At 39.6% G+C, this 25,016-nt stretch overlaps 1 protein-coding gene and 1 non-coding gene across 3 annotated transcripts in view; both read left to right on the top strand.

Annotated features, from left to right (window-relative positions):
• SNURF (SNRPN upstream open reading frame) overlaps positions 1–25,016 on the top strand; it is a 482,133-nt gene that overhangs the window by 184,112 nt on the left and 273,005 nt on the right. The window lies entirely within an intron of this gene.
• LOC126023606 (U6 spliceosomal RNA) lies at positions 6,830–6,939 on the top strand. The gene has a single exon (XR_007500717.1). It is a non-coding gene; the product is annotated as a U6 spliceosomal RNA (small nuclear RNA).

The following is a 25,016-nucleotide window of genomic DNA, read 5'->3' as shown; positions in this document are numbered from 1 at the left end:
CTGGGTGACTTTTCAGCCGTTCTCCAAGCCAGCCTAAATTTTTATCGCCTAGCCTCCGAAAAATTAAAATATTCTCTCTCATCTATTTAGAGTCATTGCTGTTTTCTGGTTTAGTCCCTCCACAGATAAACCCCTAAACGCTCACTTCCCAAGATTTTTTTGGGCCATCTCTTTGGGACTTCTCCTGTTGAAAATCTTGGAGAATGTCTGGATTCTTCAGTACGCCTCACAGTTATATCTCTTCTAGGGATTTTTTTTTAATCATTCTTACGAATGTCTCCGCTTGACTTCTTGCCACATTCTTCTTACATTTTTATTTGTTTCCCGTATTATTGTCTCCATCCATTTTCTACTGTCCTCCTACCCCAGGCTTCTTTCTATTTGGATGTTTATTGTTTTCTAGCTATGGAGTAACTGGTTCATTTGATTTTTTTTTTTTTTTTTTTTTTTTGGTTTCTTGGGCCACACTGGCGCTGCTCAGGGCTTACTCCTGGCTCTGTGCTCAGCGATCACTCCTGGCTCGGTGGACCGACTCTATGGTATTCCAGGGATCAAACTCACATCCTTCCTGGGTCATCTGCGTGCAAGACAAATGCCCTACCACTGGCTATCACTCCAGCCCCATATTTGATATATTTTTAATAATGAAAATGTTGGAGCCTATTAATTAAATCTCAGCTACATTTTGTCTCTATTGGTTACACTTTATTTTTATCATTGCGAAGTAATTAAATTCATATCCTCATCGTTCATCCTCCTCTGTGTAGTGGGTTCGTGAAATTAAATCACAAACTTGGGCACAATTATGAAAATATAAAAACACTCATGTAAAAAGAGCAATAAACAGCCATAAAAGTGGGGTAATTATCCAATTATGTAAGTTCTGGCTACAGTGGAGACTCAGAGCTATGGCTTGAGAGTCCTTTGGTCTCTGTCCTTCCTGTCACTCTGCTGAACTGACGACAGTCCCTGGAGTCCCTCACCCAGCTCACTTCACACTCGTCACTTGAGGGGCCTTTAAGAATGTCTCTGAGCTTCAGGACCCTAGTGAGGGTCCAGAGCCTTGAAGCATCCTCTGAGTTTAGAACAACACACAGCATCCTCTTATTCTGCTCACAGTGGAGCCCGACCAGGCTCCTGCAAAAATGATGTCATGTTCTTTCCAGGAAAAGGAGGAGACTCCCAGCAAAAAAAAAAAAAAAAAAAATCCACAGTGGGGGCTGGGAACAGTAACGATTCGGATGGCTTTTAGCCTGAGAATTCTGTACTCTTGGCAATGGAGTGGGGTGCAGCTTCCTAACTAGGTCCCCATAGACGTGGTGAGGCCTTCAGAAAAAAAAAGTAAAAGGACAGAGGAGATGATGAGGGAGAAAAAGAAGCTCATTCGGACTGCTCTAAGCCATTGTAGGACGTGGCTTCCAAAATGTCCTGAGAATCTTCCAGATGCACTCTGCTGCCCCAGTTCCTCCAGAAGCTGTGAGTTCTCTCAAAAGTCAGACATTTAGAAAGAAAAGCCTGGAGTTTCCACAATGTCTCCAACCCTCCCCTGTCCCCCAAGGAACTCCCATTTTAGACCAAACTTCTGTCAAGAGAAGTTTCTGGGATACAGGAAGTCGGTGGAGAAGTTTTAGCTTAAAATGTTCTGATGCAGACCAGTTGTGCGGGCGGGTGAGTTCAAATTCCATAATGTGTAACAGATTACACAGCTGTGGACTGGGCTGCTCTTGGCAGACTTGGGGGTAGGAGATGTCTGTCTTGGCGCTGGTTTCCATAGCAAAGAGGGGAAGAGTGAGTCCCAAGGCAGAGCCTCTGGTGGGCAGGGCGCATGCTTGCAGAGCAGAGGCCCAGAGCCCCCAGTGAAATGTGAATCTTTCTAGCTCTTTCCTGTCCACATAAGCAGCAACTTCCACCTTGGAACCCCCAGAAGAGGCCCCACATGCCTCGCAAGCCAAGGTATGGAGACAGGGAATTCACATTAGTATGTTTAGCAAATATTGAGCAATGTCTACCATGTGCCCAAAAGAAAAAAAATTTTTTTTTGCATATTTGAAAAGTAACTCGTTCCGGAGAGGTGGGGGAGAAACAGTCACATCAAGACTGTCTGGCAGGCTGTGTTTTCTGTAGAAAAATAATGAAAAGGGAGGACTGCAATGCTACTAGATACAGTAGGAAGGCTGGAGAGGCTGCTTTGCTGCCCCATCATCCTTCCAACCTCCCTCAGCCCTGGTACCAGCTGGCCAAAGTGACACCTCAAGACATTCACTGAAACCTGAGGCCTCATGGCCACATCTGCGCTCACTACACAGCCTGCCTGGGCTCCTGGGCTGTTCCCTCTTTACTCTGCATCTCTCTCTCCAGCTCTGTATTTCAGACACGGTGTCTGGGGCAGGCAATGCTAAGAGACACAGTCTCTGCCATATACAATGAGGGCACTTGGGTAGGAGAGAAAAATGCATCATAAACAGGGAATCAAAGGAGCAACATTCTCCATAGCAGTGGAGTTGGTCACAATGTGGCCAGAAAGAGCATATCAGAAGGAACTTGACTATGTTTCCAGAGGAAAATTGAAGTAGAAGCGAGTGGTGGAGAGAGGGTGTGATACCAGGATCAACCAAACATCTGTCTGGATGATGATGGAGTTGAGCAGTGAATTTTGAGTCATTGGATATGGGAACTCTGGGGAGAGAATTGTTGGGAAAGAAGGAAGGAAGGAAGGAAGGAAGGAAGGAAGGAAGGAAGGAAGGAAGGAAGGAAGGAAGGAAGGAAGGAAGGAGGGAGGGAGGGAGGAGAATGGTTCTCGCTCTTACTGGGCACGTGATAACTAGATATAGAAGACTCAGAAGAGTCTTGGTCTGAAGAGAGGAGCTCAGGGGATCAACACAGTGAAAAATGCCACCCAGACTTGACCAGACTTCTTGCAAAGGAATAATTTGGGTATAGGAAGGGATTTTTGTTGTTGTTGCGTAAGAAGGTAGCACGCTCCACTATTGCTTCCGATTCCATTTGCTTCCTATACATGTAGGAAAAGAGAGTAGGTAAGAATGGGGGTCGTGGGACATCTTCCAGGTACACTGCCAACAGCTCATCGATGGCCTGTGTTTTCTGGATTTGGGAATCTCTGAAAATTCACAAAGAGAGGAGGGTGCAGAGGGATAGAACCCGCCCACTAGGCCTCGGTCGTGAACTCAATTGAGATTCTCCAGACTGCCCCTGGAATTGATTTCCGAAAAGTCTCAGCTTCATCTCCCACCATCATCTTGAAGACCAAATTCTTTGGAAACAGATTCTAAACTGAGATGTGTAGTGTCTGATTATTTTCACATATTCAGATTAAATTTGCTGATTCCATCTTCAGAATTGTGTGTGTGTTCATGTAAGCACGTGCACTCACACACTCACTCATCAGATATATTGGTCTGTGGTGTTCTTTCCTTTTTCTAATTTTTTTATTTTTTATTTAGGACTCACTCACGCTCAGGGGTTCCTCCTGGTTTTGCAGCCAGAAGTCAGGCTCGGGGGACCATGTGGGAGGTCAGGATTCGAACCGAGGTCTGTCCTTCCTGGGTTAGCTGCATTCAAGGCAGTCCCCCTACCTGTTACACTATACTCACTCTTTTTTTTTTTTTTTTTTTTTAGTTTTTGGGTCACATTCGGCAGCGCTCAGGGGTTACTCCTGGCTCTATGCTCAGAAATTACTCCTGGCAGACTCGGGGGAGCATATGGGATGCCGGGATTCAAACCACCATCCTTATGCATGAAAGGCAAATGCCCTTCCTCCATGCTATCTCTTCGCCTCCCCCTCTTTTTTTTTTTTTTACAATTTTTATCAAAGCATTATAGTTGCATAAAACTCCTTTGAAACCCATTTTAACTATTTTGTGTTTGTTTGTTTGTTTTGGGGCCACACTCATTGGCGCTTGGGGATTATTCATGGCTCTGCAATCAAAAATCATTTCTGGAAGGCTTTGGGAAACCATGTCGGATGCTGGGGATCGAACCCAGGAAGGTCCTAGGTCGGCTGGATGCAATTCAAATGCCCTTCCACTGTGTTATCACTCTAGCCAATACCTCTTCATTTTTTTTTGTTTGTTTGTTTTGGGGGGGTCACACCTGGCAGTGCCCAGGGGCTACTTTTGGCTCTATGCTCAGAAATCTCCCCCGGCAGGCTTGGGGGACCATATGGGGTGTTGGGATTCAAACCACCGTCCTTCAGCATGCAAGGCAAATGCCCTACCGCTATGCTATCTCTCCGGCCCCACCTATTCGTTTTTAATGAAAGAAAACGTGTAGAATTAGATTTACTTCTCATTGAAATATTTGGTAGGATTTTCAGTGAAAGCATCAGTATGTAGAAATGTATTTTCCAGATGGGTTTTAACTCGCAATCCAAATATTTTTAAATACATGATTATTTTTTGGCATTTTGAGTGTTTTGATTCTTTTCGAAGAGTTGATTCATTTTTATCTAAGTCATAAAATGTTAATTTGACAGCGTTTTTGTTGATTTCCTTTTAGTGTTCAATTTTTCTTTTATATCTAGTCTTACACTTCTGTCTTCCTTCAGCTTCCTCAGGAAGCTTGCATGTTTGCATACACAAATGTACACACATCCGAGCCATAGGCATTTCCCCCATGTTCTCTCCATACTTGAACTACCAGAACTCTTGGTTCTGTACATTTTCAGATCTATATTTTGGGGACCCCAATGAACTATACTCAGTGCTTACTTTCTCCAGGCTCTGAACTCGGCACTCACTCCTGGCAGGGCTCAGGGAAACCTTCAGAGACACCTTTTCCACCCAACGTAGCAATTATATTCTCAGGTGTCCTTGACACATCAGCTATGAATCCAAAACAAAGCAGTTACCCCATCTTCCTTCTTTTGTTAAATCCCCATTGTTATGTAAAAGCCCACTTGGATAGTCACCTTTGTCTCTCTAGGCTTCCTCTTCCTTGAATTGGGAATGGGTTAATAGAGTTCTAGATTTCGATGAGAGAGATACCTTGAGACAGATGAAGAAAACTAGCCCCTTGACTCTCTCCTGACTGGCTTGTTTTATTAATTATTAATCTTTCACCATTACCCTGCTTCTTCATACCCGTCCACCTGGGTTTAGAGATATGGTGTGTGGGGTGATTTCACAACTCCACAACTCTGGGAATTTTATTTTACAACTGGTGCCCAAACAGGGACCCAAGAAAACCCCCCTAATTATGATGAGTTACTTAACCCTCTGGTGAATAATCACCACGGTATCCTTGAACTGGACTGAGTGTGCAGTGCCCTTCACCACATGGCCACTGTTCTGAATTTTGCAGAGGCCCTCTCAGGTGGGACAAAAGCAGGCAGTGAAGGGATGAGAGTTGAAGACACTAAGCAGTGTCTCAGAGGCTGAGGGACACCATCTTTCTCCTACCAAAGGTGCTTTTTCTGCGAGGACCTCGTCACCCCAACCTGCAGCAGCTTATTGAGGTCACTGATGGGTTAGAAGCCAAAGAGAAAGAAAGCCCTATTTGAGTGGCACCAACAGTAGGGAGATGATTGGTTTCCCCAACCAAATTCTGGCTTAAGAAACAAAGTCTTTTCTATCCCAAAGGACCTCAACAGCATACCACAGAAGGTGAAGATGGAGAAGAAGATGGAGGATCTAAGCCCAGCCCAAAGCCTAACTGAGAAGAAGTTGCTTTCAGAGACTCCTGAAACTTTGTACTAGGTTAATAATCTCTCGACCCTATTTGCTTCAGTCATTATATTGCTGGTTAAACTTTGTGTTATGCCTGTATATATTTTACTGTCTACTCATTTGTTTTATGCTCCACAGCAAACAGAAAAAATTTTTTACCGAACTTCAGTGGTTTAATACTAGTTTGTACAGTTCTGGAGAAATTCATAGTATTGTCAGGTTTTTAATGGTTCTCAGCTATCCAATTGGGAATGTTTCCCAATCGTGGCAATATTTGATTGTGTATATTATGTAGCAACAAAGTCTCAGAATTATGTCTGCTAGAATGTTCTGATGTCTTTTTCCACAGAAGTCAATGGTACTATAGACTCTTATTACAGTGTTTGTTATAAGAATGTTTAGAAAACTTATTTTCAAACTGTATATATATCTGTAGAAGTGTTCTTGTGGTTTTGTTTAGGAAAGTTTATGGAAAAGAAACTTAGATGTCATAGACTTGTCTTACAGTTCTCAGGATAAGAATGTTTAAGAATTTTCAAATTAAGTGTATCTGCAGAAAGGTTCTAATGTTTATGTTCATAGAAGTCTATGAAAAATGTGCTATGTATAAGACAAAGATATGGAAAAAGTTGATTGTTTTGAGAATGACGTATACAGTTTAAACTTTGATGCCATTACAGCCAACTTATACTGTACCTATGCCAAATAACAGCCACTTTTTTAAGTTCTGATCTGGGGCTCCTGCCTTTGATGGAGAACAGTAGAACAACATTTTGTAGCCTTCCTAGAAAAAAAATTTTTGGTTTGTTTTGAATAGAAAGAATGGAATCATAAGATGGCAGCCATCTATTAACTCAAAACAAAGGTGTTCCTAATCTTCCTGTTTCCATTAAATCTCTCCTTTGTTATGTAAAAGCACACCTGGATTTGGGATGAGAGAGATACCTTGAAACAAGTGAAACAAAATGACTCCTTGATTCTCTCCTGGCTGGCTTAGTTTATTAATCTTTTGCCATTACCCTTCTTCAGACCTGTCCACCTAGGGCAGGGGTCTCAAACTCAATTTACTTGGGGGCTGCAGGAGGCAAAGTCGGGGTGAGGATTTCGCTTATTGCGAATATTCGCAATAAAAGAATCGCATTAGTGTGCTCGCTTCAGCAGCACATATTATACTAAAATTGGAATGATACAGAGAAGATTATCATGGCCCCTGTGCAAGGATGACACGCAAATTCGTGAAGCGTTCCATGTTTTAAAAAAATCGCATTAGAAAGAAAAAAAATCGTATTAAACATTTGCATACCCCAAACGGAACTTCTCGGGGAATGCGAATGTTTTATGCGATTTTTTTCTTACTAATGCTATTTTTATTGCGATTATTCGGTAAGCGAATAATCACAAATACTGCGATATTTGAAGGCTGGCTGCGGGCCACAAAATGTTGTACGGAAGGCCACAAATGACCCGCGGGCCGCGAGTTTGAGACCCCTGACCTAGGGTTAGGGGTATATGAGGTGATCTCACAACTATGGGGATTTTATTTTACACCTAGGGATTAGGATATGTGTGTGTGTGTGTGTGTGTGTGTGTGTGTGTGTGTGGTAGATGGTAGATATAGTAGATATAGTTTTGTCTACAACATATACCAAAAGTATGTCAAAAGAATTGAGAAGCCAAATGTTCCATAAATTTAAGGAGTAGCGACATAAATTGAGAAGTATATTTTGGAGCTAGAGAGATATTACAGAGATTAAGGTACTTGCCTTACATGTGGCCAACCTTTTTTCAGATCCCTTGCATTGCTTATGGTTCCTCGTTCATTACTTTTCCTGACTTCTTAGCACAGAATCAAAGAAATCCCTAAATACTTACTGGATGGTATTAAATAAGTTAACACATAATTAAAAAGTTATGTATTAAATGTATAAATAAATTGAGTAGAGAAATAACCTGGTGTGCTTGTAAAAAAGAATCATAGTCTTCAGAAAGCTATACCATTGTTGTTATGAATAAATACATGATTTTAAAATAACATAGATTGTCTTGGAATTTACAAGGAATATATAGAGTCCTGTACTTGAATATGAGGTGGTAGTGTTATCAAAGGCTAATGGATAAAGTACAAAATGACATTTAAATGTATGACAACCTGTTAACCAATAATAGGAGGGTTTTCATAGGAGTTTTGTCTTAACATCATTAAATCTCATTGGCTCTGTTCAAATGTCACCTTGACCAATGGCTTGAAATACCACTCATCTACTGATAATAGGATATTATAGTAGGCTACACAGTTTTGGATTATATACATAAATATATATTAAAATAAAATAAGGCTCTTTGTTTCATAAAGAAGGCGCTGTCTTTTTTTGTAAGAACTTTATATCTATGGTCTCTCTTATCTACCTTTCAGTTACACTTTCCAGATAAAGAGAAAAATGAGTTCCATTTTGCTTGAAATTCATTGTCTTGCTCTGTTCCTTCAAATCTAGCCACAAGAGCCATATTTCAGTTCCAATAGATCCATTTTGATTCATTTTACTGCAAACCCAGAGGATGTCCAATTAGGCTGCCATTGCTTCAGGTACTAGCTCTTCTGTTCCCACGATCGTCTTGGGTTTGACCACTCATTAGAATACCGTATTTTCGGGCAGATAAGACTACCAGGCATATAAGATGACCCCCTAATTTTACAGTCTTGGGCCATCTTTTCTGTTATTCCATATTGTCTTGCCGCAGCACAGTTATTGTGTTCCTTGGCAAAGTTTACAACGTTCCTGTGCTGCAACTTTATGTACCACAGTGAGCCAATCACAACAAGCAAAGGTTCAAAGGTTCTACTGTCATAGACTTTCTCTCTGACCCTGGCCAATCTGAGCAGGCTTTTGACAGTGTAGATTCAGGTCCAGAACATTGTCTAATTTGCATGCATAAAAAGTCTGCTTGGATTGGCTGAGTTAGAGAGGCGGTCTGAGCAGCCTTGCAGTGATTGGTGCAGGATCGAGTTGGAATATTGTTTCGTGGCAATATCTCGATTTGTTTAGCGGCATATCAAAACGTTTTTCAGGATATACTCGGCATATAAGATGACCCCCGATTTTTGGTTGACTTTTTTTCGTTTCAAAGTCATCTTATACATCAGTAAATACGGTAACTAGCAGACCTCACAGAAAATGTCACATATGTGGTTATAGTGGGAATTTAGGATGGGGGCTATGTCACAGTGCTCAGAGTTTAACTCTGGGACAATTCCTGTTGGTCCACAGGGAACCATATATGTTTTAGATATTAGAGTTTGGTTGTATTCAAGACAATCTCCTTAACTTCTGTACTATCCTGCCTGGATCTGAGAACATTTTTGTTTTATTATAGAGAATGGATTCTGGTAGAAATTCCAACAGGAAAAATGTCTGTCTCCTTTCATGGAAATAAGTGTACATAACCTTTGGGCCACAGCAGTGTAATCACTCACCCATGTGTAATCATTGAGTTTTAATATCCAAATATCTTTTAATTCGTTCATTTTGGGGCCACAACCAACATGCTCAAGAATTACTCCTGGCTCTGTGCTCAGAAATCACTCCTAGAAGTGCTTGGGAGGCCATATTGGATGTCAAAAATAAAACTTGGGTTGGTAGCGTGCAGGGCAAGTGCCTAATCCACTGTACTATCTCTGGTCCCAGTGTCCAGAGATCTTCTTACTGTCATGTAAATATGAGTGCTTAAATCACACCATGTGGTTGAATTCAGTCTTCTACTCATGTATTTGATCTTTCTAGGCTATTAATAAGCATTTTGAAACTACTTATTGGCCCTGTGAATTCCATCATTGACTAAAGAAAAGGATGCTATTTTTCCTTTTGCACTTACCAGAGATCAAACCCAGGTCTTCACATTTAAGGAAGATACTCTGCCACTGAGAAATATCCCAGCTCCAAGATTATTTAGAGGTTGAGGGTAAATAGAGAAACAATTTAATAAAATGCTTTGCTTTCAGGAGACCTGAGTATATCTGTGTAGACATAGATTGCTGGGTGTGATTAAAAAATAAACCAAAGTGTATACGTGGTGCCAGGTACTGAATTCAGGGCCCTATACTTGCAAGGTATGCAGTCTACCCTTGGACCATGTCCCTTAACTTTTAAAGAAAATTACTATTGTCATTCAGAAAAATGACAAGTATATTTGGATTTTTGAGTCAGGAATTTGAAACACATAACACAATTATTTTGTAGGGAAGAGGGGTGGATTTGGGAGCCATACCCAGCTATGTTCAAGGCTTATTCCTTGTTTTGTGTTCAGGGAGCTGTTCTAAAATTCTTTTTTTTGACCATTTCAGAAAGATAATATTCCATGTAACAATTGCTTGGGGACCAGATCCATTGTACCCAAGTGATAGGGCACTTACCTTGCATGAAGCAGACCTAGATTCCATCTCATATAATCCTCTGTTACAAGTGATCCATTAGCAAAGAGCCAGGAGTAAATTCTGAGCACTAATGAATGTGGCCCAAAAACAATAAATAAAAGAATTTCTATACAAACCAAATACGTTTGATAAAATAATATCCACAAAATTTGTTTTTTTTCTTTTGATTAAGGGCAGTGTTATCTCACTATATACCTGATTTTTTTGGTAGAAGAGATCATCATAACTAATAAGCTATTGAATAAAAGTAAATATTAAGTTGGCAAAATAGTAACATCCTGGCATTCATTTAGCACTTATATGCTACTCACCATCACTATCTTTTTGTTAAAAATCAAATCATGATTATTTTACAAAATTATATAAGGTTTAGGATTATTATTCCTGAAAAAAATCTTACTTATACCACAATCTCCTCTAGAACAATGGGTTTATATGCATCCCTCCTGGTACTATGCCTTATTTAATCATGTTTACTGAGACCATAAATCTCAGTCCCAAGAAGGCTTCCACAGACATAATTTGTTTTTGGTTTTTCTCTTTCATAATTTATACTTTTACTTCTTGTCCCACAGTAAACCTTTGCCATGCTATTGAACAAGTGTTCTCTGTGTTGGGGATTTCCTGATAGTTGCTCAAGAAGTTTGGTACCAAACACATGGCTACTCAACTTGGTTCAATACTAAGCCCAAGGATATAGTGTGCAAGACAAACTCCTTAACCCCTGTACTATCCCATCTGGATCTGAGGATATTTTTGTTATTTGCATGGCCTTGAGTTTCTGTGGAATCCCCCCCAACACACACACAAACAATGTCAGGACTTTCTAGGGCCCCTCTTGGCAGGATTCAGTAGGTGTTCCGTATTCAGTGCTGGGGACTGAATTATGATCCCACACATGCAAATCACGTACCCTTGACCCCTGAGCACAACAGATTTTACGATATAATTGACATGAGATAAACTGCATACTTAAAAGTCACAACTGGTAAGACACCAGTTATCAAGATAACAACCATGTGCACCATACTGAAACTTTGCTCTTTTTATTTTTTTTTGGGGGGGGGGGGTGGTGATGCAAAGTTAAGTCTACCTTCAGCCTCAGTTACTCAAAGCTGTGCCTTCTGTTACAAGTCCTCATTCCCTCTGCTTTTGCACAAATGGAAGCATGTGACTTCTAATCTCTCCTGACTGGCTTCTTTTCCGAAGTGTAGTTATTTTGAGATTTGTCTGAGCATATTTCATGAGTTTATTCCTTCTGTTGCTAAGTGATATTCTTTTGCTTTATCTGTGTTTGCTAAACCATCTCAGCACTTTGTTTAACCTCCTATGATCACACTTTTGATTGTTTCCAGCTCAGAGCTATTTCAAATAAACTTGCTGTGAACATTCATGTTAAAATATCAACGTGGATTTTAAGCTTTCATTTCTCTCCTGGCAATGGACTAGCTAGATCATTTAGGGAGTGAATGCTTAACCTTTAAAGAAATTACCAAAATGTTTTTCCATAGTTATTGGAAGATTTTAAATTCCACTAGCAGTTACTGAACCTACCTCTTTTGCCACATCATCACAGTCCATTGGTACAACATTCTAAATTTTGGCCAATCTTCTTGGGCCATGCTGGTGTCTCTTTGTAATTACGATTGCAGTTACCTAAAGGTTAATGATATTCCATTTCCTGTCAATATTTTCATCAAACACACATTATCTTTAGTGAAATATGCTTTACAAATATTTCAGTTGGATCTAGCCTTTTCTTTCTCTTAATGGCATTTTAAAAATCAGGATGTTTTGCTTTTTAATGATGTCCAATTGGTCGGTTTTTCTGAGACTGCATGTTTTCGTTCCATAGCTAAGCAATAGCATATTTTCTCATTTGTTTTCACTAAAATTATACTTATTTATTTTTATTATTAAATAACAATGACTTACCAAGTTACTGATAGTTGAATTTTTCTAACATCCATTCCACCACTGGTAGAAATCCCATCCAACCTTCCAGCCTGCCACCTTGTCAGACACATTGTTTTAACTTTATTTAAACACATTGGTTTACAAGGTCGTTCACAATACAGTTGTTCCAGGCATTCAATGTTCCAAAACCCATCTCACCATCAGTGTGAACTTTCCTCCACCCACCGGACTCAAGCCTATCTCCTTATAAGGTACAAAATGCTTTATTTTGTATTTCATGCTACATCAAAATGGATACTGGAATTACCAAAAATTATTTCATAAAATATGTTTTCAAGGGGCCGGGCGGTGGCGCTGGAGGTAAGGTGCCTGCCTTGCCTGCGCTAGCCTAGGACGGACCACGGTTCGATCCCCCGGTGTCCCATATGGTCCCCTAAGAAGCCAGGAGCAACTTCTGAGCGCATAGCCAGGAGTAACCCCTGAGCGTCACAGGGTGTGGCCCAAAAACCAAAAAAAAAAAAAAAAAAAAAAAAAATATGTTTTCAAAAAAAGTTTTTGGAAATTCTCAGATCTCACAATGGGGTAATGAAGCCATTATTTGAAGGTTGACTGAGCTGTTCATTCCTAGTTAAGCCTTCTGTGTTCTTGTTTTTGTTTATTGAGCTAAGTGGGCTTTTGAGCTCTTCTCCCATCTAATTTCCTGTGCTCCTACAGGATTGTTAATTCTGAGGACATTGGAGATATGGCAAAACTATGTCCATGGCTGAACACTCCAGGAATTCCAAGATCTGTGGAATTGTGGAACTGGGCCTAACTCCCTCCCAAGTGGAGGCCCCTGAGTTTTCTTTAAGTACCATGATCACAAACATGTTTGTAGTTGGGTTTCAGTCGTAGAAAGGAAAATTCCCTTTACCAATGCAACCTTCCCACCACCAATGCCCCCCATTTGTCTCCTCCCCGCTTCCTCTGCCTGTATTTGAGACAGGCAATCTATTTCTCTCACTCACTCCCATTGGCATGATAGTTGTTAGTGGAATTATTTCTCTAACTGCACTCACCACTCTTTGTGGTAAACCTCATGACATGGGCCAGCCCCAGAGTTTTTAAGCCCAAATTTCAGTGCTTGCCTTGTGGATCTTACAAGATGAGCAGTAAATCTGTGAAACGGGTCATTATTTACACAGTGGCAGCTGTGGGTGTGGCTTTGGAGCCTTCAGTCATTATGGAATGGTAGGAGTCTATCCACCTGCACTCCGAGAAGAGCCCAGCAGGTTCAGCCCACAAACCCGTGTACCCAAAAGTTTCTTTGGCTTGGCACCTCTGCAGACCTGAGTCGTTAAGTAGCCAAGTTGGACCCTTTGTTTGCTGCTGCCAGAGCTTTGGCAGGAAGGACATTCAGCCTGAGTGTTACTCCTGAGGGGGCCTCAGAGTTTTCAACCCAACGTCCAGTATATCCATTGTAGCAAGTCAGCCCCCGATGAGGTTGACTGATGGTGGGATGGAGGATGAGGCCTTTTTCTTCCAGCTCGGAGCACGCGTCTGCCACCCTGTCTAGCCCACGGTTCTGAGGTGAAATGGCGGGTAAACAGCTCGCAGACAGTCAGGCTCGTGGAAATATTCGCTTTATTCGGTGGACAAAACTGAAGTCCCAAGACTCAGCTTCAGTTCCAGCCAAAAAGCCCTGGCCTTCCACAGACTCTTGTTTTTATCCACCAGAATCAGGTACCACCCAATGGTGGGATCAGATACCAACCAATGGTGGAAGCAGAATCAGGTACTACCCTAGGGTGGGGGCAGAATGCCAGGTCACACCCTAGGGTAGGGCACAATCACCAATCAGTTTAGGGTGAGTAACATAGTAATCCCCTAAAATATTTACATACACAACAATCCATGAGTTCTAACCACTTGGCTTTCTTCTCTTCTGAGAGTAGTCGTGATACTGGACTTTTGAGCAGGCACATTTTTAAGTAGTTGCCATCTCATGATTTCAGTGTTGACTGTGATTTATATGTAGCCACTATAAAGATCCCTCCCCCACATTATGTACAGAAGCCCTCGATCCCTGCTCCTCCTTACTTCCCTTCCTCATCTTCTTACTTACCTTCTCAATTTCTTATGATTTTAAGGATAATTTGGGGGTGAGCTTCCAATTTAAACTTTCGTATGTCCTCTGTTTTAACTCGTACTTTGTAGAATAAATAATAGTGGAAGATTAACTTTGAAATTTTGTCAGAATTCAATTGTCTAGTTCTACAGCTGGCATTTCTATTTCATTCCATTGACTTATCCATATGTTCTACATCAGTTTACACTGTATCGATGGACATTTGTATTATCCTGTTTTATAGACACTGTTAGCATTCCACCTCCTATTTGTAAGGTTGTTAGAACTATTCTAGGTACTTTGGATTTTAGTTTGATTTGCAGCAATAGCTAGTGGTGCTAAGGGCTTACTCCTGATTCTGCACTCAGGAATCACTCCTGGCAGGACAGCTGGAACCACAGAATTTCGGGATAGAACTCAACTTGGCTATGTGCCAGGCAAGCACCCTATCTGTTGTCCTATGACTCCAGCCCCAGTACTCTGTGTTTCAGTAAAAATTTTAGAATCAGTTTTGTTTTGGGACCACAGTCATTGAGAAACTACTTTTTACTTCTTTTGGAGCCACACACAGTGAAGCTCAGAGGTTACTCCTGGCTATGTGCTCAGAAATTGCTCCTGGATTGGGAGGCTATATGGGATGCTGGGGGATTGAATCGTGCTCCGTTGTAAGTTAGCACATGCAAGGTAACTGCCCTACCACTTGTGCCACTGCTCCAGCCCTGAGAAGCTAGTTCTCCTATGGGCTGACTCTTGGTGGTGGCTCCCAGAGGAGCTTTGTAGACTATGAAATTCTGGGAACTGAACCCAGACTTCCTGCATGCAAAGTATGAGATCTAGCCTTTGAACCTTCTCCCCCAATACTTTGAATCATATCCCAACCCTCAAGTTTTCAACTTCTACTAAAATTACTATAATTTTTATTAGGATCATTGACAATGATTAGGGAATATATTATATTCTTGCATCTCTGACCCTTGAACTTGATATTTCACTCTATTTACTACTTAGGTTCTCCATAACACAACTTGTAATATTTTATGATTTTTAGTATACAGATCTATAGATTTTGTCAATTGTTTTCAATTAACACCTTGATTTTTATTATATTATAACTTATTTTGATTTCTAAGTATTATAGGCAGTGCCTGAATATATGAATAATATGGATTTTTCATGCTGATTTGTTTTTGTCTTGGGGCCACACCTGTTGGCACTCAGAGTTTACTATGGCTCTATGTTCAGAAATCACCCCTGGCAGTCTTGAGGAGCACATGGGGTTCCAGGAAGCAAACCTGGATTACTTGCAAGGCAAATGCCCTACCTGCTGTGCTATTGCTCTAATTCCTTTCATGCTGATCTTGATTTTGTTTGTGTCACTTTACTAATACTTAGTGTAATATAAAATAGGTCATTTTATTCTCCAAATAGCAAAATCAATTATGAGAATAAAGAATACGGCGTCATTGCAGGCCCTTGATTTAAAATGCTCTAAAAGGATATAGATAGCAAAACAGTGTGGCACTGAAATACAGGCTGACTTTCAGACTGATGAAGTAGAAATGAGAATCCATAAGTTTAATCTCTGATGTATCAACAGATATACCAACAAAAGTGTATCAAGTAATGGAATAAAAGTCCCTTCAACTATTGGTTCTGAAAGCTAATTATCCATTTAAAAAAGAAAGAAATCAAATCTATAATCACACTATACATAAAAGCTCATTCAAAAACTATCAAATGCTTTAGAAATAGACCATAGCCATGTGTATAAGTACCATAGCATAAGTACCCTTCTTCATGATATCAAACAGAGCTAACTTCAATGAGTTGGTTTCATTACCAAAGAAAACAAAAGAAGGGGCCGGGAAGGTGGCGCTAGAGGTAAGGTGTCTGCCTTGCAAGCGCTAGCGTAGGATGGACCGCGGTTTGATCCCCCCGCGTCCCATATGGTCCCCCCAAGCCAGGAGTGATTTCTGAGCACATAGCCAGGAGTAACCCCTGAGCGTCAAACGGGTGTGGCCCAAAAACAAAACAACAACAACAACAAAGAAAAGAAAAAGAAAAGAAAAAATACATATATTGGGACCATAGAAAACTAAAGAAGTTTTGCAAGGCAAAATAACAGGGGATGATAGAAAAAGAAACCTACTGAACTGGAGAAAATACTGACATACAAATTATCATAAAAGTGGCCAATATCTAATACATGGAGATGAACAGGGAAGGAAGGAGCTTGAGGAGGGAAGTAAGAAAAGGTGGATGGAAAATAATAGAGTATGGTCCAGAATCCTCGTGCACATTGGTGGTGTGATCTGTGCATATGTCTAAACCATGAAGCCAACAACACTGTAAACATGAGACCCAAATTACAATAGCTAAATGTAAAATGTGCTTGTTAAAGAGATTTGGATGGGAGGAAAATCAGGGGTGTTGGTGGAAAGAAGTTGATGTTGATGCTGGGGTTGGTGTTGGAACATCATAAGCCTGAAACTCTATGAGAACCATTGCAAAACATGGTGCCTTAATAAAAAGAAAAGTTAAAAAATAAAACAATTTATGGTATACATATATACAATAAATCACTGAAAAACTTTTTCAAAGATTAATTATTGTCCTTTGATGAGACAGAGATGGAGCTAGGACCTGTAAGGTTAAAAGAAATTAGAGAGAGAGAAAATACAAGGTGGTCATACTCTAAAACAAAACCAGGGGATCAGTGGTATTTAGTTATAACAACCCCTTGAACTTTGACCTGAAAATACAGGTTTCCCAGCAGCCAGAGCAATAGATGGGCAAGGACAAGAAGATGGACTAAAGTGATACAATTAATTTCAAAGTGATTTTAAAACCTCCAGATTAGATCAGAATCCATAAAATACATTTGCGGAAACATACTCAGAACTTCTCAGTTGTTAAACTTCAGTGGATATTGGCAAAGACCACCACAAAAAGAAATAAGTGGGCTAAATTAAACTAAAGGATTTTTAAATGGCGAAGGAAAATCATGCTTGGGGCTGGAGCAGTGGCGCACTGGTAGGATGTTTGCCTTGCAAGCGGCTGACCTAAGATGGACTAGCATCCTCTAGCATCATTCCATATGGTCCCCCAAGCCAGGAGCAGTTTCAGAGTGCATAGTCAGGAATAATCCCTGAGACTGTGACTCCAAAACTAAAAACAAACAAAAAAACAAACAAAAAAGAAAATTAAGCTTAAATTAAAAGTCAGTCTACTGAATAGTTGTAACAGTCACATCAAATAAAATACAGGATATTCAGATGGAAAGGACAAGATATATATAAATATATAAATAACTCACATAGAATAACAAAAACCCAACAAAGAATGAGGATGGGAGATGAACAGACACACCCCTAAATAGGGCATATAAGAATAAGTAAGTAGGAATATGAAAAGTGTTTATTGTCACTTCACTAGGGAAATGCACTCAACTGACAGTGGAAGTTATCTTACACTAATATGATGGTCTATGTCAAAAAGAGTGGAAATAACAGACTTTGTGGTATGTGATGAAAAAAGGAACTTCATTCATGGTTGGCAGGAACATTGTCTGGTTCAGCCTCTGTGAAAAACAATGTGAACATTTCTCAAAAGTTAGGAATTACAATTAAGGTGTAAGATTAAAGTTTTTCTATTTTTTATTTTTTATTTTAGTTTTGGGGCCACACCGAACTAGACTTAAAAATTACTCCTGGTTTTACACTCAAGGGTCACTTGGTTGTCTCAAGTGGTGCTGAGGATTGAACTGGGTCAAATGCATATAAGGCAAGATCCTTCTTTGCATCTCTCCAGGTTGGTTTGAGTTTTATATGCCCCAGTGAATCAGCTGCTTGGCATCTATCCCAAGAACATTCAATTTAATGAAGTTGTGTATGATCAAGGTATGTTATGGTTGTAGACAAAACATATCATTTTAAGGAATGTAGGCTAACCTATATTCATTGTAGCACTAAATTTGATAGCTGAGATATGGAAACAACCCAAAAGTCAAATGATAATTGGTGGAAGAAATTTTCTTTGAATATATTTTCTTCTCTAGTGCATACAGGGTATTCTCCATAAGGAACCACATGCTTTGACTCAAAACATACCTCCATCATGCAAAGAAGACAGAAATTATGCCAACTATCTTGTCAGACCATGATATACTGAAAATAGAAGTTAAACATAAACAGAAATGGAAAAACAATACAAACACCTGGAAACTAAAACATGTAACAACCAGTGGGTCAAAAAAGAAAAGATTCCTGGAAACAAAAGAAAATGAGGCTACAAGCTAGCAGAATTTATGAAGAAATGACAAAAGCAGTGTTAAGAGAAAAGTTTATAGTTTTGTAAGCACTCATCACAAAGAAGGAAAGGGCCAACATAACAACTTGACTACATAACTTTGGAAACTGAAACACTGATGAGCAAAGAAATACAAAGCAGGAAGAAGGAAAGAAATAATAAAATCTAGGGGCCAGAACAGTGGCACAAGCAATAAGGTGTCTGCCTGGTGAGCGATAGCCTAGGACGGACTGCAGTTCTATACCCCGGCATCTCATATGGTCCCTGAAGTCAGGAGTGATTTTGAAGCACATAGCCAGGAGTAACCCCAGAGCATCACTGGGTGTGACCCAAAAACCAAAAGAGGGAAAAAAAGAAATAATAAAATTTGGAGCAGAAATTAATGAATTAGAATCCAAAAAGATCTCAAGATTAATAAAACCAAGAGCTGTTTCTTTGGGGGGGGGGAAGAAAGATCAAAAGATCACTAGCAAGATAGACAAAGAAAGTGAGAAAGAACCCTAATAAGATGAATCAAAAAGGAAAAGGGAGACATCACAGACACCACAAAAATACAGAGGACCATCAGAGATTCTTTTGAGAACACATATGCCATGAAATGACAGAACTTAGAAGAAATAGATAAATTCTTGGAGTTCTAAAATCTCCCACTTTTGAACGCAGACAGTACCTGAACAAACCTATCACTATTGAGGAAATTAAAAATGGTATTCAAAGTCTTCCCCAAAAAAATTCTCCCAGAAGGATTCACTAGTGAATTATTTCAATCCTCAAAGAGACACACTGCCAATTCTTTTCAGGCTCTTCCAGTAAATTGAAGAAACATAAATACTCCCAAACACTTTCTGTGAAACAGACACCACCTGGAAACAAAAAGCAGACAGTAAAACCATAAAAAAGAAAGCATATTGGGGCCGGAGAGGAGGCTCTAGAGGTAAGGTAAGGTGTTTACTCTGATTCACTGCTGGTGGGAGTGCTGTCTCGTCCAGCCTTTATGGAAAATGATATGGAGACTCCTCAAAAGACTGGAAATTTTGTTCCCATATGATCTAGCTATACCACTCCTAGGGAGCAACACAAAACATAATACAAAGAGCCTTCCTCACACCTATATTCTGGCTATTTACAAAAGCCAAACTCTGGAAACAACCAAGATGCTCTTCAATAGATGAATGGCTAAAGAATACTATGTGGAATACTATGCAGCTGTCAGGAGAGATGAAGTCATGATATTCTCCTATACATAGATGTACATGGAATCTATTATGCTGAGTGGAATAAGTCAGAGGGAAAGAGATAGACATAGAATAGTCTCACTCATCTATGGTTTTTAAGACAAACAGGACATTATTTTAATAATGCCCAGAGACAACAGAGATGAAGGCTGCTGGAAGGACTGGTTCTTGACATGAAGCTCATCAATAAAGTGGTGAGTTTAGTTAGAGAGATGACTGCACTAACTATCATGGCAATGTTAATGAGTGAGAGAAGTCGAATGCCTGTCTTGAATACAGGCAGGAGGAAGATGGGGAGCATTTGTGGTGGGAAGGTTGCACTGGTGAAAGGGGGTGTTCTTTTTGTGACTGAAACCCAACTACAATCATGTATGCAACCATGATGTTTAAATAAAAAAATAAAAAAAGAAGTTATGGGATGTAAGATGGACCTAACTAAACCCTAAACAATGGTGTTCCCTAACTTCTTTCCAGTAACCTATTCCATTGGTATGTAAAAGCTCACTGGATGACTACTTTATTTTTATCTTACTCAACCTTACCCCACTGTGGTAGATTTGGTTCTGTATAATAAAGAAAAGAGCATTGTGTTGTAAATTAAAAATATCCATGAGTGGTGAGACCGCCACAGGCACTGTGTTTCTAACCCTTTAGGCGGATGGGTCTGATGAAGCAGGGTAGCAGTGGAGAAATAGTTCCAAGCCAGTCAGGACAAGATTTAACAGAGTCAGTCTGCTTTTTGGCTCCTGGCCTTTCTCTGCCATGTGCTCTCTCTGTCCTCCCTCCCAAAGCCGGCAATGCTGTTTTCTTTATTATCTAGAAAAAAATCCACCAGGGTGGGGTAAGGTCGAATAAAATACAAAATGTTACTATTCAGTGCACTTTTACATATCAAAGGAAGAGGAAGTTGGGGAATACCTTTGATTAGAGTTTTAACTAGGTTCACCTTACAGTGGGACACAACAAAAGTGGTACTAAGAGGAAATTTATAGCTGTGCAAGCACATATTAGGATGTAAGAAGAAGCCTACATAAAGAACTTAATGACACAGCTTATAAAATTAGAAAGTAATCAACAAAATGCACCAAAAATATGTAGACAGAAGGAAAAAACAAAGCTTAGAGCAGAATTTAATGAAGTAGAAATCCAAAATACAATATGAAAGATCAACAGAAGCAAAAGTTGATTCTTTGTAAAAACAAACAAGATCGATAAAACACTAGCAAAACTCACAGAGAAAGGGAGACACTTAATAAACTGGGTAAGATGAAAAAGGGAAGATCACAACAGATACCACAGAGATTCAAAGGGTAATCAGAGACTACATTGAGAAACTCTATTCCACAAAACATGACAACTTGGAAGAAATGAAAAAATTCTTGGATTCTTTTTTTTTTTTTTTTTTTTTGGTGGGGGGCGGAGAGGTTGCGGATAGACCAGGCAGTGCTCAGGAATTACTCCTGGTTCTGCACTCAGAAATTGCTTCTGGCAGGCTCAGGAGACTATCTGGGATACGAGGATTTGAACTGGGGTCCATCCTGTGTTGGCCACATGCAAGGCAAACGCCTTACCACTGTGCTATCATTCTGGCTCCCCCCCCAAAAAAAAAATTCTTGGATTCTTATCATCCTCCTTGGTTGAACTAGGATGATCTAGCATATCTAATCTGATCCATAACTATTTAGAAAATTAAAATGGTAATCAAAGTGTTCCCAAAAACAAAAGCCCAGGCCAGGATTGATTCACTAACAACATCTTCCAAACCTTTCAAGAGGACCAACTACCAATACTTTTCAGGATCTTTCAGGAAATTGAAGAAACAGAAACACTCCCATATAATTTTTACGAAGCTAAGATCAGCCTGATACCAAAAGCAGATAGAGTTACTGCAAAAACAAACAAACAAACAAAACTACAGACCAATATCCCTGATGAACACAGATGCAGAGATCCTCAACAAAGTCCTAGCGAATTGTATCCAATGCCTCATCAAGGTCATACACCATGACCAAGTAGGTTTCATTCCAGGGAAGCAGAGATGGCTTAACATATGTAAATCAATCGATATAATACACCATATCAACAAAATAAAAGTAAAAACTATCTGAACATATTAATAGAGGCAGATAAAGATTTGATAAGGTCCAACATCCATTCATGATAAAAATTTTCAACATGATGGGAATGGAAGGAACTTTTCTCAGTATATTCAAGGTCATTTACCACAAGTCCATGGCAAATATTATACTTAATGGAGACAAACTAAAAGCCTTTCCTCTAAATTCTGGTACAAGACAAGGCTGGTCTCTCACACCTCTCCTATTTAACATAATACTGGAAGTACTTGACATAGCAATTAGGCAAGAAATAGATAACAAGGGAATCCAGATAAGAAAGGAAGAAGTCAAGTTCTCACTGTTTTGCAGATGGCATGTTACTATATATAGAAAACTCTAAAGACGGGCCCGGAGAGATAGCACAGCAGCATTTGCCTTGCAAGCAGCCAATCCAGGACCAAAGGTGGTTAGTTCGAATCCTGGTGTCCCATATGGTCCCCCGTGCCTGCCAGGAGCTATTTCTGAGCAGACAGCCAGGAGTAACCCCTGAGCACCGCCGGGTGTGGCCCAAAAAACCAAAAAAAAAAAAAAAAAAAAAAGAAAACTCTAAAGACTCTACCAAAAAGCTTCTAGAAACAATAGATTCATATAGCAAAGAGGTTACACAATTAACACTAAAAAATAAATGCCTTCTTATACACAAATAATGATAGAGAAGAAATGGGCCTTAAAAATACCATTCACAATAGTTCCACATAAACTCAAATACCTTGAAGACAACTAAAGAGGTGAAAGATCTATACAAAGAAAACTACAAAACCCTGCTTAAGGAAATAAAAGAGGACACATGGAAATGAAGGCACATACTCTGTTCATGGATTAGGAGGATTAGAATGATTAAAATGGCAATACTCCCCAAAGTATTGTACAGATTTAATGTAAATCCTCAAAGGATACCATGGTATTTTTCAAAGAAGTGGATCAAACACTCCTGAAATTCATTTGGAACAGTAAACATCCAGAAATAGCTTAAGCAACCCTTTGGAAAAAGAATTTGGGAGGCATTACTTTCCACAACTTTAAATTGTATTGCAAAGCAATAGTCATTAAAACAGCATGGTGCTGGAATAAAGACAGACCCTCAGATCAATGGGATAGACTTGAGATTTTAGAGAATGTTCCCCAGACAATTCAATCAATTAATCTTTGATAAAGGGGAAAGAAATGCAAAATGGATAAAGAAAAGCCTCTTCAACAAGTGTTGGGACAGCTGGTCAGCCACATGCAAAAAAGCGAACTCAGACCTCCTTCTAAGACCATGCACAAAGGTCAAACCCAAATGGATTAAAGACTTTGATATCAGACCTAGAACCATAAGGTATATAGAAGAACATATAGGTAAAACATTTCATGACATTGAGATAAAAGGCATCTTCAAGGAGGAAATGTCACTATCCAAACAAGTGGAAGTGGAGATAAACAGATGGGAATATATTAAGCTTAGAAGCTTCTGCACCTTAAAGTAAATAGTTACTAGGATACAAAGGCCACCCACAGAATAGGAGAAACTATTCACCCAATACTCATCAGATAAGGGGCTAACATCTAAGACATACAAGGTACTGACAGAACTTAACAACTAAAAACATCTAACCCCATCAAAATATGGGGAGAAGAGAGGAACAGACACTTTTTCAAAGAAGAAAGATGGCCAAAGGGCACAGGAAAAAATGTGCCTCATCACAAATCAAAACAACAATGAGGTACCATCTCAAGCCACAGAGACGGGCACACATCACAAAGAACAAGAACAATCAGTGCTGGAGGGTATATGGGGAGACAGGAACTGCCATTCATTGCTGGTAGTAATGCTGTCGAGTGATGCTTTTCTGGAAAACCATATGGAGTTCTTCAAAAAACTGAAAATTGAGCTTCCCTATGACCCAGCATTACCACCCGTAGGGATATATCCTAGGTACACAAAAACAAAAAGCCCTCTGCTCACCTATGCTCATTGCAGCGCTATTTACAATAGCCAGAAACTGTAAATAACCCAGATGCCCGACAACAGATGAGTGACTAAAGAAACTGTGACACATATACACAATGAAATACTATGCAGCCATCAGGAGAGCTGAAGTCATGAAATTTTCCTGTACATGGATGCACTTGGAAACTGTTATGCTGAGTGAAATAAGTCAGAGGGAGAGAGATAAATACAGAATAGTCTCACTAATGTGTGTGATTTAAGAAAAATAAGAGATGGTATGGTTAAAATACCCAGAAGCTATAGAGACAAGGGCTGGAAGGACCGGCCCACAAAATGAAGCTTATCAAAAGAGTGGTGATTGCAGTTAGAGAAATAACTGCACCAACAACTATCATGACACTGGTAGTGCAAAAGAAGTAGAATGCCTGCCTCGAAAACTAACTGGGGGCGGGGGCGGAGGGAGTTGTGGGCATTGGTGGTGGGAAGGTTGCACTGGTGAAGGGAGGTGTTCTTTTTTAGAACTGAACCCCAACTACAAACATGTTTGTAACCACTGTGTTTCAATAACGATATAATAAATATTATATTTTATATATCTTTCATAAATATTTATATAGTTTTATATATCTTTAATATAATAAAGAAAAGAAGTTAAGCTCATAGCAAGAAAGAGTAATTGCTTCACCAGAAATGTTGTGGGGGAAGGAACGGATTCAGAAATGTCATAGAGCAAATAGAAATCTTTTGTTATAAGACTAGAAACTCTAATTTTAAGGTTAGAATTCTAAGCTAAAATCATTCTTGGACATTCTTGGACTGGAAATTCTAAGACTAGACAGTCTGAGGCTCAAGCGTTAAAATTTTCAAATGAGTTAAAAATGTTGCCTTATACATGAATTAAATGCTGCTAAGAATGTCAATCCCAGATATTCTTGCCACGAGAAAAAGCTGAAATTATATCAGGCAATGGGTATTCTAACTAACCTTATTATGGTAATTGCTTCACAATATATGTGTATTAAATTATTATATTGTACTTCCTTGTAGTTACAGAATGGTAACTGACTATTCTATTTCAACAAAGCTGGAAAAATAAATGCAGGTTATTTAAGACTATGAATGGGGTGTTATCTTGTTTCTCTTCAAAGTTTTGCCCAATAATTGTGGTATTTATCTTGAATCTTGCCTACAATAATTTCTTACTGTGATGTTCTAATGGTGATTTTCTGCTACTCACAATTCTTCTCTGTTCCGTAATTAGAAATTTCCCATGAATTGGATATGTCCTT

This window comes from Suncus etruscus, chromosome 11 (genome assembly GCF_024139225.1).
Source record: "Suncus etruscus isolate mSunEtr1 chromosome 11, mSunEtr1.pri.cur, whole genome shotgun sequence".
NCBI classification, from domain to species: Eukaryota; Metazoa; Chordata; class Mammalia; order Eulipotyphla; family Soricidae; genus Suncus; species Suncus etruscus.
Note: the sequence above shows the minus strand (reverse complement) of the source record. Positions and strands in the feature narration are given on the sequence as shown.